Source organism: Ctenocephalides felis, unplaced genomic scaffold (genome assembly GCF_003426905.1).
Source record: "Ctenocephalides felis isolate EL2017-DRISC unplaced genomic scaffold, ASM342690v1 CF-g0.4_SCAFFOLD_00845, whole genome shotgun sequence".
NCBI classification, from domain to species: Eukaryota; Metazoa; Arthropoda; class Insecta; order Siphonaptera; family Pulicidae; genus Ctenocephalides; species Ctenocephalides felis.
In genome coordinates this window covers 90,335,873-90,350,572 of record NW_020536999.1, presented here as the reverse complement: position 1 = coordinate 90,350,572, position 14,700 = coordinate 90,335,873, and the positions used below count along the sequence as shown (strand labels likewise).

Below are 14,700 nucleotides of genomic sequence, written 5' to 3'. Positions count from 1 at the left end.
TTTATTTATTTATTTATTAATCCTCAGCTTTTTAGTGAAATGTTAATCTTTCTATTTTTTGACATTAAGCTGCCTGATGTCGGGCTTTGGCTACCGCAGTTTGTAGATAATTTTAATTAGCAAATTTATAATACATTGTTTAAATTAAAAAAAAGATTTGGGTTTATTTGCAAAAAAATAAAAATGCAATGTCTTAACATAGTGAACATATGTTCATAATACACGTGTACCAACACAAAAAAAACAAAAAATCGATAAACAAAAATTTATTTTGTATTTTTGTATTTCAAATATTAATAGATTCATTTATTTTATTCTTTTATATTTTTATTTATTTATGTATTTATGCAAAAAATTATTTATAATTTTGTTTAATAACTTATATTTCCATTCATTTGCACTCTTATTTATTGGCAAGTTATTAATAATTATAATTATACATATAATATATATTGAATATTCTTAAAAAATAATGTTAAAAAATTGTTTTTAAAAAATAAAAACACAAATAATGCTATGAGCTTAACGCTCTGAACATATGTTCAAGACATGTGTACCAACCATAAACAAGTATAAAGTGGTACCAACAGTAAAAACAAAAAAATCTGATATTAATTGATTTATTTTTGCATTATAAAATTTTAATTTGCAAAATGATAAATTGTTTAAATTTAAAAAAAATGATTTGGTTTTTTATTTTCAAAAAAAACTAAGAATGCTATGTACTTAACATAGTGAATATATGTTCATAATACACGTGTACCACAGAACAATAACAAAAAAATCGATAAACTGACATTTATTTTTTTGTATTTTAATATTAATCGATTCATTTATTTATTTATTTATTCATTTATATTTTCATATATTAATGCGGACTTATTTATATTTTGTTTAATAACTTATTTTCCAGATTTTTATATTCTTATTTATTGTCAAGTTCTTAATAATTATAATTATATATATATATATATAATATTATATATCTTATAATTATATATAAACAAAAATTTTTTGTATTTTTGTATTTCAAATATTAACAGATTCATTTATTTATTCTTTTATATTTTTATTTATTTATGTATTTATGCAAAAAATTATTTATAATTTTGTTTAATAACTTATATTTCCATTCATTTGCACTCTTATTTAATGGCAAGTTATTAATAATTATAATTATACATATATATTGAATTGTTCTTAAAAAATAATGTTAAAAAATTTGTTTTTAAAAAAATAAAAAAAAGAATGCTATAAACTTAACACTCAGAACATATGTTCAAGACATGTGTACTAACCATAGATAAACAAGTATAAAGTGGTACCAACACTAAAACCAAAAAAAAAACAATAGTTATTGATTTATTTTTGCATTATAAATATTAATAGATCTTTTGACCAAAGACAGATCCATAAAAAGTTTAAATCTAGTTCGAAATTTTAAAAAATCAAAAAATTTACTCAGTTAAGATTTCACTCTTATACACCACTAGTTTAACTGACCCCCAAGTTCAAACAATCATTAACTTCTTTCATATTTCGATTGAAAGGTCAAAGGGTGCACCAGGGGGGCGCATATTTTAGTACTTCAGATCTAGATATTTCACACAATCAAATCTCGGGATCTACACGAACTGGAGAAAATGGGGCGGGGTGAAATTATAAATATATAAATATTGCAACGGAGCACGAGAATCGGGGGGAGGGTCTCTAAAAGAAGGTAAAAGAAAATAATCGGGTGAAAAAAAAATTTGTAGAAGAAAAGGTAACGGCAAAGTAATAATAATAATAATAATAATGAAGGAATAGAAAGAAAGGGAAACGATGATGGATAGTCTCATCTAAGACGTTGCGGAATTAAAGTGGTTTTAGATAAATATCTCAAATATGATTTAAAAATTTATTGTTAGTATTCATAGACATACTGGAAATCAAAATATTAATAGTAAAAATGATGATATTAAATTTACACACTTGTACTATAAATAGTACAGCCTTACAAGCTCGTTGATAATTAAATTTTACAAGCAAACCCAAAGATCTCATATCAAAAGATTGCAGAAAAATATAAATAACTTAAGGGGGTTGTTCTTTTTTTATTTTTCTTTGTTTCGGTTTTGAAATTTTTTGATATTATGAAAGCTAAAAACCTTAGAATTATTTAAAAAAAAATCATCTCAATATCTATTTTTTTGACGAAGTTATAGATATATTTATCTCTATATGTATGATCCTCTGAAAGCGTTTTTTTATCGCTCCGCGAGCTATTGTATGCCAGCTGCCTCTTTTTCATTATAATACCTCATGCACATGACCTTTTTAATGTGTCAGCATCTTTGAACACCATGGTGTATTTAGTACATTAAATTAAATGGTGTATTTAGTACATTGTATTAAAAACTTTAAATACGTTTTTTTCAAATTGACTTTTTTCAATGCGGTGCCACAAATTAAAAAAAAACTACAAGTCGGATCAACTTGCATTTTTTTTTTAATTTATTCACCACTGCAATACCTAGTCCCCCTACCTCAAACAACTTGATAACATTACGCAAAAAATTTTTGTCGCCCCAAAAAAGGCCTTTTTTGACACTTTTTTTTAAATAGCTGCCATTTTTTCCTTCTTGCTTTTTTTCTTTCATTTTGGTAGGGGGACTGGATTCAAACTTCTTCTTCAATGTAGTTTCTTTTTTTTTGTTTCGAGCGATGCGCAACAGATTTATCTGTGGCACCGCAAAAGAGATCGATTTTGCAAGACCGACTTTGGCGCCCCCTGGTTAAAAAATGACGGCGCAAAAAAAGAAGAAAATCACGTAATATTCTATGTCTTTGTAATTTTTGTTTAAAAAAATCCGCATGTCTCTATGATAAATACATTTCGAGAAAAACAAAAACAAATATCTTGCATTTTTTGTAACAAAAAAAGAACAACCCCCTTAAATGTCCTTGAAAAACAAACAGTTTTAGTAATGGTAAGTATAGTAGGCACATTTAGTTCCAAAATAGTAAAATTACACACCTGTACTATAAATAGTACAGTCTTACGAACTCGTTAAAACTTTAATTTTGCAAACAAACGCAAACACCAAACATATATAACAAGTGTAATAAAATTTTACACGTAAAAAAATAACTCTATCCTCTCCAAAAAAATCATCAAATTTAATACTTATCATTATAGTAGACATATTTAATACCAACATACTAATAGTATAACTTTTTACCACAACCCGTACGTCCGTACGAGCTCGTTAAAAATTAAATGTTATAATCAAACTCTAAGATCTATTAATACAAGCCTGAAGAAGAAAATTATAAATATCTTAAAACCTATTTAAAAATTCGTCGATTTTAGTTTTCATTATAGTATTCACTTTCAGTACCAACATACTAAAATTACAATACCCTGCCACAACCCATACATCCGTATGAGTTCGTTGAAAATGGAATTTTACAATTACATTTGAGAACTTGATTTATTAAGATGATTTGAAAAATATAAATATTTTGAATCTCGTTGAAAAAATCATCAAATTTAGTACTTGTCATTATAGTAGACATATTTAATACCAACATACTAAGATTACAACTCCCTACCACAACCCATCCGTTCGTACGAGCTCGTTGAAAATGGAATTTTACAATTATATTCGAGAACTTGATTTATTAAGATGATTTAAAAAATATCAATATTTTGAATCTCGTGGAAAAAATCATCAAATTTAGTTCTCGTCATTATAGTAGACATATTTAATACCAGCATACTAAGATTACAACTCCCTACCACAACCCATCCGTTCGTACGAGCTCGTTGAAAATGGAATTTTACAATTATATTTGAGAACTTGATTTATTAAGATGATCTGAAAAATATAAATATTTTGAATCTCGTTGAAAAAATCATCGAATTTAGTACTTGTCATTATAGTAGACATATTTAATACCAACATACTAAGATTACAACTCCCTAGATACACTAACTACCAACATACTAAAATTACAATACCCTGCCACAACCCATACATCCGTATGAGTTCGTTGAAAATGGAATTTTACAATTATATTTGAGAAGTTGATTTATTAAGATGATTTGAAAAATATAAATATTTTGAATCTCGTTGAAAAAATCATCAAATTTAGTACTTGTCATTATAGTAGACATATTTAATACCAACATACTAAAATTACAATACCCTGTCACAACCCATACATCCGTATGAGTTCGTTGAAAATGGAATTTTACAATTATATTTGAGAACTTGATTATTAAGATGATTTGAAAAATATAAATATTTTGAATCTCGTTGAAAAAATCATCAAATTTAGTACTTGTCATTATAGTAGACATATTTAATACCAACATACTAAGATTACAACTTCCTAGATACACTAACTACCAACATACTAAAATTACAATACCCTGTCACAACCCATACATCCGTATGAGTTCGTTGAAAATGGAATTTTACAATTATGTTTGAGAACTTGATTTATTAAGATGATTTGAAAAATATAAATATTTTGAATCTCGTTGAAAAAATCATCAAATTTAGTACTTGGCATTATAGTAGACATATTTAATACCAACGTACTAAGATTACAACTCCCTACCACAACCCATCCGTTCGTACGAGCTCGTTGAAAATGGAATTTTACAATTATATTCGAGAACTTGATTTATTAAGATAATTTAAAAAATATCAATATCTTGAATCTCATTGAAAAAATCATCAAATTTAGTACTTGTCATTATAGTAGACATATTTAATACCAACATACTAAGATTACAACTCCCTACCACAACCCATCCGTTCGTACGAGCTCGTTGAAAATGGAATTTTACAATTATATTCGAGAACTTGATTTATTAAGATGATTTAAAAATATCAATATTTTGAATCTCGTTGAAAAAATCATCAAATTTAGTTCTTGTCATTACAGTAGACATATTTAATACCAACATACAAAAATTACAACTCCCTAGATACACTAACTACCAACATACTAAAAATACAAATCCCAACTTTAATTATTACAATCATAAATTCAATACTCGACTAATTGAAATCAAAAATTATCTTTCTTCCTCTATCTTGTCCTTCGACTAAAAAGTTAACGAGAAACAACAACTTGAAAGTGTTCCAAATTAATAATTAGGTAATTACACAATTAATGGATCCTTTGGTGTCCTACTTTAAGAGTTGCAGGTAATCTTTTAATAAATCATAAGATGCAAAAAGGAAAGAAACTATTCTGTGACTAAAATGGAAAAACATGAATGTATAATTGTCTTAGAAATAATAAAATTAGAAATGAATATATACAATTACTGTTACTACCTAGCCAGGAAAGTGTTGTTTTACCATGTAAAGTATTTTCCAAAGAAATTTCTAGAATAGCAAAAAAATTACTAAATTATTGTAAACAAAATAGAAATTCAAGGTAGGAGGGTGAAAATTTAAGACATTGTGATTTTTGGGCATTGAAAAAATAGAATAAAAGAAATGATCAAAAAAGATTATTCAAGACCACCATTTACCAAGTCAAGTGAAGTAAAAATGCTTGATAAAAAATCCTGATGATGAAACATATTTAGTTCCAAAACGTTTCAATTAAACATCCTTGAAAGAATTAATTGTTTTTCATTTATTGGATTAATTGATCTTATTTCTTGTATCATTATGATACAACGTTTATAACTATTCTATTAAAATAATAAAATTGATTAAATTGTTATCGAGGGACTGGATGGTTTAAATTGAAAAAAGAATTTTGTACCTTTAACAAGATATTTACAAATTTCATATTATAATAAAAATCGATACAGAATTGGTAAATTCAATAAATCAACATATAGTTTATTGATAATTATCAATAAACTTTATGTTGATTTATTGAATTTACTAATTGTTACTAATTGTATATCGACACAACTAATTATAATTAGTTGTGTCTCAATATACACAAATGTTTAAAATAATTGTTCCCTTTTGTTTTCCAAAAATTCTTCAATAACCAGTTGGATTTATATTAATATTTTAAACATTTTCTAATTTTATATTTAGTGCTAGAATCATAAATCCAATGAATAAGTTTCATTTTGCATATTTGGTGGTAAAACTAATATCTTCGATAATACATTTATAATTTTATATTTATCAACATCAAACTATGTTGTTTAAATAAATATGTATATTAGAGCCCCAATTTCTTAGAAAAGCTTCAATATCTAATAAAGCACAGAAACGTATAAAATTTTCTGTATTTTTATATACCCTCTCAAATCTTCTTTATCGATAATTTTGTATTGCTGTGTAATTTTATTCGGTGTGCCAAAAACAACATTCGAATAGCAAAACTGTACCAATTAAAACTCCTTAAATGATTTTGGTTTCCTAGCACAAAACATTTGATAAGATACTGTATGAATATATAAATACCAGGCACAAAAACTGTAAAAAAGTAAGAAGAAATTAGCTCTGATTTTAATTTAAACAAGACCAGAAACAAACAACAGTTCCATTCGAACAGATTAATGAATAACTGTATAGAAGCATCAGAGATTGAATTGATACTTCAAGAATACCCCAAATTGATAGAAAAGATTGAAATTGTTACTCCAAAGTAAATAATTGAGTGAAACTGAATCATCAGCACTTCTAAATCTATTAACAATGTTGTGGCACAGTACTCTGGTTAATAGGTTTGGATGATCCTTGAAGCAGCTTTTGTAATTGTCTAAACTGTCGATTGTGTTCATGTCAGTGTCTTTATGTATTAAGCAATTTTGCACATACTTTGGGGCATCGAAAATATTTTTAAGTAATTTTGGCATCTTTGAATTTTTATCAAAATTAATTTGGAAGCTGGTCCCCATAGTTGTATTCCTTATGTCCAAATTGGCTTAAGGGGGTTGTTCTTTTTTATTTTTCTTTGTTTCGGTTTTGAGATTTTTTGATATTATGAAAGCTAAAAACCTTAGAATGATTTAAAAAAAAAATCATCTCAATATCTATTTTTCTGACGAAGTTATAGATATATATATCTCTATACGTATGATCCTCTGAAAGCGTTTTTTTATCGCTCCGCGAGCTATTGTATGCCAGCTGCCTCTTTTTCATTATAATACCTCATGCACGTCACCTTTTTAATGTGTCAGCATCTTTGAACACGATGGTGTATTTCGTACATTAAATTGAATGGTGTATTTAGTACATTATATTAAAAACTTTAAATACATTTTTCTCAAATTGACTTTTTTCAATGCGGTGCCACAAATTAAAAAAAAACTACAAGTCGGATCAACTTGCATTTTTTTTAAATTTGTTCACCACTGCAATACCTAGTCCCCCTACCTCAAACAACTTGATAACATTACGCAAAAATTTTGCGAAGCTTCTCGTCCCAAAAAAAATCCCCTTTTAACACATTCTTCTTTAAATAGCTGCCATTTTTTTCCTTCTTGCTTTTTTTTCTTTTATTTTGGTAGGGGGACTGGATTCAAACTTCTTCTTCAACGTAGTTTCGTTTTTTTTTGTTTCAGGCGATGCGCAACGGATTTATCTGTGGCACCGCAAACGAGATCGATTTTGCGATGCCCACTTTGGCGCCCCCTGGTTAAAAACTGACGGCGAAAAAAAAACAAAAAAAATTCTTAATATTCTATGATTTTGTAATTTTTGTTTTAAAAAAACCGCATGTCTTTATGATAAATACATTTCGAAAAATCAAAAACAAATACCTTGCATGTTTTGTAACAAAAAAAAGAACAACCCCCTTAATAATAACTTTGTACAAGTAAATTTTGTTGTCCATGGTCAGTTTTGATTTCTGGTCCAGAAGCCACTTGAAAATATAGATCAAAATCAAAAATATGTTAACAATTGAAAATAGCCCGTTTTGGGCACTGCCATGTAAAATCGCAATGGAAAATCTTTCACAATATTTCACCACGATTCGAGTCAGAGTATGAGTTAGCTCATAGATCTGCCCTTAAGAAAGCTGTTTCTTTGTCATAAAAATATTTCTAGTATAAAATGTTTAATATGAAAATACTAAACTGATTACAACTGATACATGGATAGTTTACCCACTGCAAAGATGTCACATATAATGTCCCAATAAAGCTAATAAATTATCGAGAGATCATGCTCAGTGCTGTACTGCTACAATGTCAGCTCCTGATGCACAACAAATAATTGAAATAATAATGAGTTCAGATGGAACAGACAATGGACAAAGACAAATCAATCAGTTGGCAAAAAATACCAGATACTTTCGAAGAAGATTAGTACAAATTGGTGTTATTGCTTATGGATATAGAAACTCACTGATCATACCAATGCTGGTTTACTTATTCTCTAAAACTGTTGGAAGTGCTGGTGAATATATAGCAGGTTCCAAAAAGCTAATAAATTATCTGAGAGTTCATAGTCAAGCTCAGTTTTATGCTGCGACAATATGTAATGGAAATAGTAATGATTAGCTGAATTAGAAGAAGATTAGCTGAAATTGGTGTTATTGCTTATAGATAAAAAAAACTCACCAGTCATACCAATTTTGGTTAAATTATTCTTTAAAATTATTGGAAGTGGTGGTTAAATTCAATTCCTAAGTCAATTTCGAAGAAGATTAGCTCAAATTATTGTCATTACTTAAGGACATGAAGACTCGCCAGTCATACCAATTTTGGTTAACTTATTCTCTAAAATTGTTAGAAATGGTGGTGAGGACACTAAAAAAACAAAATATAACTGAAGTGGATGTTGTCTTTCTTCTGCTCATACCAAAGATCAATTAAAGTACACGTATGTACTACAAGTAATTAATGAGATAATTCTTAAGTCAATTTTGAAGAAGATTAGCTCAAATTATTGTCATTACTTAAGGACATGAAGACTCGTCAGTCATACCAATTTTGGTTAACTTATTCTCTAAAATTGTTGGAAATGGTGGTGAGGACACTAAAAAAACAAAATATAGCTGAAGTGGATGTCGTCTTTCTTCTGCTCATACCAAAAAGCAATTAAAATATGTACTACAAGTAATTGATGAGATAGTCAATGAACTTGGTCTTAAGTATACAATTCAATTCTTAAGTCAATTTTGAAGAAGATTAGCTCAAATTATTGTCATTACTTAAGGACATGATGACTCGCAATCATACCAATTACGGTTAACTTATTCTCTAAAATTGTTGGAAATGGTGATGAGGACACTAAAAAACAAATATAGATGAAGTGGATGTTATCTTTCTTCTGCTCATACCAAAGATCAATTAAAGTATGTACTACAAGTAATTACTGAGATACCCAATGAACTTGGTCTTAGTATACAATTCAATTCTTAAGTCAATTTTGAAGAAGATTAGCTCAAATTATTGTCATTACTTAAGGGCATGATGACTCGCCAGTCATACCATTTTGGTTAACTTATTCTCTAGAATTGTTGGAAATGGTGGTGAGGACACTAAAAAAACAAAATATAGCTGAAGTGGATGTCGTCTTTCTTCTGCTCATACCAAAAAGCAATTAAAGTATGTACTACAAGTAATTAATGAGATACCCAATGAACTTGGTCTTAAGTATACAATTCAATTCTTAAGTCAATTTTGAAGAAGATTAGCTCAAATTATTGTCATTACTTAAGGACATGAAGACTCGTCAGTCATACCAATTTTGGTTAACTTATTCTCTAAAATTGTTGGAAATGGTGGTGAGGACACTAAAAAAACAAAATATAGCTGAAGTGGATGTCGTCTTTCTTCTGCTCATACCAAAGATCAATTAAAGTACGCACTATAAGTAATTAATGAGATACCCAATGAACTTGGTCTTAAGTATACAATTCAATTCTTAAGTCAATTTTGAAGAAGATTAGCTCAAATTATTGTCATTACTTAAGGACATGAAGACTCGCCAGTCATACCAATTTTGGTTAACTTATTCTCTAAAATTGTTAGAAATGGTGGTGAGGACACTAAAAAAAACAAAATATAGCTGAAGTGGATGTCGTCTTTCTTCTGCTCATACCAAAGATCAATTAAAGTACGCACTATAAGTAATTAATGAGATACCCAATGAACTTGGTCTTAAGTATACAATTCAATTCTTAAGTCAATTTTGAAGAAGATTAGCTCAAATTATTGTCATTACTTAAGGGCATGATGACTCGCCAGTCATACCAATTTTGGTTAACTTATTCTCTAGAATTGTTGGAAATGGTGGTGAGGACACTAAAAAACAAAATATAGCTGAAGTGGATGTCGTCTTTCTTCTGCTCATACCAAAAAGCAATTAAAGTATGTACTACAAGTAATTAATGAGATACCCAATGAACTTGGTCTTAAGTATACAATTCAATTCTTAAGTCAATTTTGAAGAAGATTAGCTCAAATTATTGTCATTACTTAAGGACATGAAGACTCGTCAGTCATACCAATTTGGTTAACTTATTCTCTAAAATTGTTGGAAATGGTGGTGAGGACACTAAAAAAACAAAATATAGCTGAAGTGGATGTCGTCTTTCTTCTGCTCATACCAAAGATCAATTAAAGTACGCACTATAAGTAATTAATGAGATACCCAATGAACTTGGTCTTAAGTATACAATTCAATTCTTAAGTCAATTTTGAAGAAGATTAGCTCAAATTATTGTCATTACTTAAGGACATGAAGACTCGCCAGTCATACCAATTTTGGTTAACTTATTCTCTAAAATTGTTAGAAATGGTGGTGAGGACACTAAAAAAACAAAATATAGCTGAAGTGGATGTTGTCTTTCTTCTGCTCATACCAAAGAGCAATTAAGTACGCACTATAAGTAATTAATGAGATACCCAATGAACTTGGTCTTAAGTATACAATTCAATTCTTAAGTCAATTTCGAAGAAGATTAGCTCAAATTATTGTCATTACTTACGGACATCAAGACTCACCAGTCATATAAATTTTGGTTAACTATCCTCTAAAAATTAGGGTGGTGGTAAGGACACTTAAAGAACGAAATATAGCTAAAGTGGATGTTGTCTTTCTGCTGCTCATACCAAAGAGTAATTAGACAAGTAATTGATGAGAGACTCGATGAACTTGGTTTTAAGTATTCAAGGAAGCCACAAAACCCTAATCCAATTGAATATTAAACAACCATAAAAATATTTATACGGGCACAAGAAGTCTAAAGCCAATTAATGATTATTTTAAACACAATTGTATTGAATTAAACATGTGATCTTGTTACTTTCTATTGTATTTCTATTTCAGATATTTTCTGATTGGAAATAATTGAAAAAATCATTTATACCTAAAAGCCTTTTATTAACTTCCCGTAGGGTAAGTTATAGTAATGGACCGAAAATCGGAATTGAAAATTTTTACATTTCTCGACGTTTTGAAGGTTTCTGAACGTTTTGGCATACCTCAGAAAAAATGGATGTGTGTGTGTGTGTATGTATGTGTGGATACAAATTTCCAGTCACGTTTTAGGGCGCACGGATCAACCGATTTGAATGGTTCAAAAAACGTCCGATTCCTATTGATAGGGAAAAGAGCTGATTAGTTTTTGGCAAAGGCAGGTCCAGCCGTTTCGGAGATACGGAGCAAAGAGTGCAGAAAATAGAAATCGTATTTTTGAGAGAACGGAGTATCCGATTTGAATGATCTAAAAAACATTCAATTAGTAATGATTGGGAGAAGTGTTTATTAGTTTTTGGCAAAGGCAGGCCCAGCCATTTTGAAGATACGGAGCTAAATATGTAAAAAATGGCAGTTTTTGAGAGAACTAAGCGTCCGATTTAAATGATTCAAAGAACTTTCTGCTTGTCTTAACAAAATAATCGATTTTGGGAAAAAAAATTGTCCCTTTTTTTTTTTTTTTTTTAGTTTTTTGTATATCGAAAATATTTATTTTCAATTCGGACTATAGTTCTAATATACTTTACAAATAATTTCAACTCTGCAATTCAGTTTATATAATTGTTATAAATATTAGACAATGTTACAATATTTATAATAATCTATTTGAAAACATTTAATATTCCTCGAACATTTCGTTACGGTACGGGAAGTTCCAGCAATTTGCCTTAAGGCACAATTGATGAAACTATGGAATTTTATTGTTTCTTAGGCACATATGATTTTCGGAATCTAGGAATAAAAATAAGATATGTACTTTGCTTAAGAAACCATACCTCTAAAATGAATTCTGATGTAACGTGCATTGATCTAAAGATAGGGGTTAAATTTTGAAAAACTTCACAGGGGGGTCCCAGGGGTTGAACCACTGCCATGGGATCAGACTTCCAAAGTTAGTGGGGGTTGGTTATACATTTGGATTTAATTGGGGCACTCTAAAATGGTTCAAACTGGAGTTTATCGAATTTTAACACTTATTTTTGGGTCAATGCACTGGACATCAAATTTTTTGACCCATACAAATTGACCCGCTCTAATATATATATATATATATATATATATATTATATAATAAATGTAAAATATGAACAATACAACACTCAGATTTTTAACACACACTTTATTTGGTAATTACAGACATTTCGAGACATTGGTATGCCTCATCTTCAGTGTAATTTCAAAAACAGTTACTTATATACTACACATTCTTTAATATTTTATTTAAATTACATTTAATTTTTGATAATACAAAAAACAACAACTATCACTTACAGAGCTTGACACAGTACTAAAACATGTGAAACATACAGAAATATTTTAAACAAATGTTAAGTATCGAGATGAAGAGACAGGATGGTTATTATTATAATGTAAACAAATGGAGTGCACAATCGCATACCAAAATCATCAAATGTGAAAAAAGATTAATTTATTGAAGAGAATAATTTAATGAAAAAAATTATAAATCATTAATGATGTTTATATAAGAGTTGTGTAAAATATTTGTGTCAGTTCTCAGATTTATGCTATTGTTAGTTCAAACTCTTAACATTGATTCTGCCATGCTCCGTTTAAATAAGTGTTTTTCATGGAATAAGATTTGGGGATTATCAAAATCAAACTTATGGTTGTTGATATTAGCATGATCCACAAGTGTACTTTTAAATTTTTTATTATCTATTTTTTCGCATTGTAATTCATGCTGCCTGAGTCTTTTTTCTAAGTTCTGACAAGTCTGGCCAATATAGGAACAATTACAATTCAAACAATTTACTTTATAAACTACATCTTTCTTTTATGTTAAAAGAGTTTCGTCTTTAATGTTAGAATATAAAAATTTTAATTGTTTCAATGAAGAAAAGATAATATGAATATTGTGTTTTTTTAATAGTCTTTTTGATAATTGGTTAAAATTATTGTCGAGGTATGGAAAATTAATGAAAAAATTTTTTTCAGGAACAAGTGTTGGCCATGATCTTACGGCTTCTTATCAAAAGGTTCAAGTAATTTAGCAACTCTTTTATAAATGGACATATTAACTTATATGGAAAATTATTGCCAAGTAAGATCGTTTTAACTAATTTTATGTTTATGTCATGAAACAAAGGATCAGATAATATAATAGCGTAATCTGCAAGATTTAAAATGGTAGAAATTTTTATATTGAGAGGAACATGGGAATTAAAGTTAATGTACCTCCTGGACCAACTATCTTTTCTGTACCAATCTGTAAAACATACACCGCCTCTATTAATGATTTACATTATAATAATACCCATCCTGTCTCTTCATCTCGATACTTAAGATTTGTTTAAAATATTTCTGTATGTTTCACATGTTTTAGTACTGTGTCAAGCTTTGCAAGTGATAGTTGGTGTTTTTTGTATTATCAAAAATTAAATGTAATTTAAATAAAATATTAAAAAATGTGTAGTATATAAGTAACTGTTTTGAAGATGAGGCATACCATGGTCTCGAAATTACCAAATAAAATATGTGTTAAAAATCTGAGTGTTGTGTTGTTCATATATAACATTTAATATTCGTTCCATTCATTTCACAAATTTCTATTATATATATATATATATATATATATATATAAGATGTAATTGCAAAACTGCACACAGTCAAAATAATTGTCATTGAACTATTTGTATTTATAGTTCCGATTAAATTAAGTTAGTAATGTCACCTCGAGTGGTCAAAGTGATAAGTGCCTTTTCAAAGAGTAATTTTGAATATTCGTATAAATCCAACTGTCCTTCAAAGAAACTAAGTTAGTACTGTCACCTCGAATGGTCAAAGTGATAAGTGTCTTTTCAAAGAGAATATAGAATATTCTTATAAATCCAACTGGCCTTCGAAGAAACTTTAGAAACAAAAAAAAACTGAAATAAATATAAATAAATAAAGTCATCATCACTCACCTAAATAGCCAATCCATTCCATCAATTCCTCAAGTGTTCTTTCCTCTTGATATAATTTCCTCGTCCATGTCCAAAGATCAATTGAAATTGAATTAAATCAATTCCATGCGAGCACCTTATAACCTTAAGCTTAAATACTAAATTGTACACAACATAACCTAACTTATAAACCTAATTAAACCATTCTCACGACATATTTAAATCAACAATTATCATACACATGAAAACAACAAATGGCTCGATATTTTACAACTCTCGACATTAAATAAATGACATTAATTAGAAATAAATAATTAGAATAATATATAAATCGGAAAGAATTTCAGACATTATTCTGAAAGGAATTTAAGGGATTTGTTTACG

General features: G+C 28.4%; 1 protein-coding gene across 1 annotated transcript in view; it reads right to left on the bottom strand.

The window, feature by feature from the left end:
* LOC113362976 (neuronal calcium sensor 2-like) overlaps positions 1 to 14,479 on the bottom strand; it is a 51,696-nt gene extending 37,217 nt beyond the window's left edge. Inside the window, exon 1 of the mRNA XM_026605468.1 lies at positions 14,338 to 14,479. The gene's annotated coding sequence lies outside the window, so the exon portion shown is untranslated. The remainder of the gene's footprint in view (positions 1 to 14,337) is intronic.
* Positions 14,480 to 14,700: the final 221 nt, after the last annotated feature.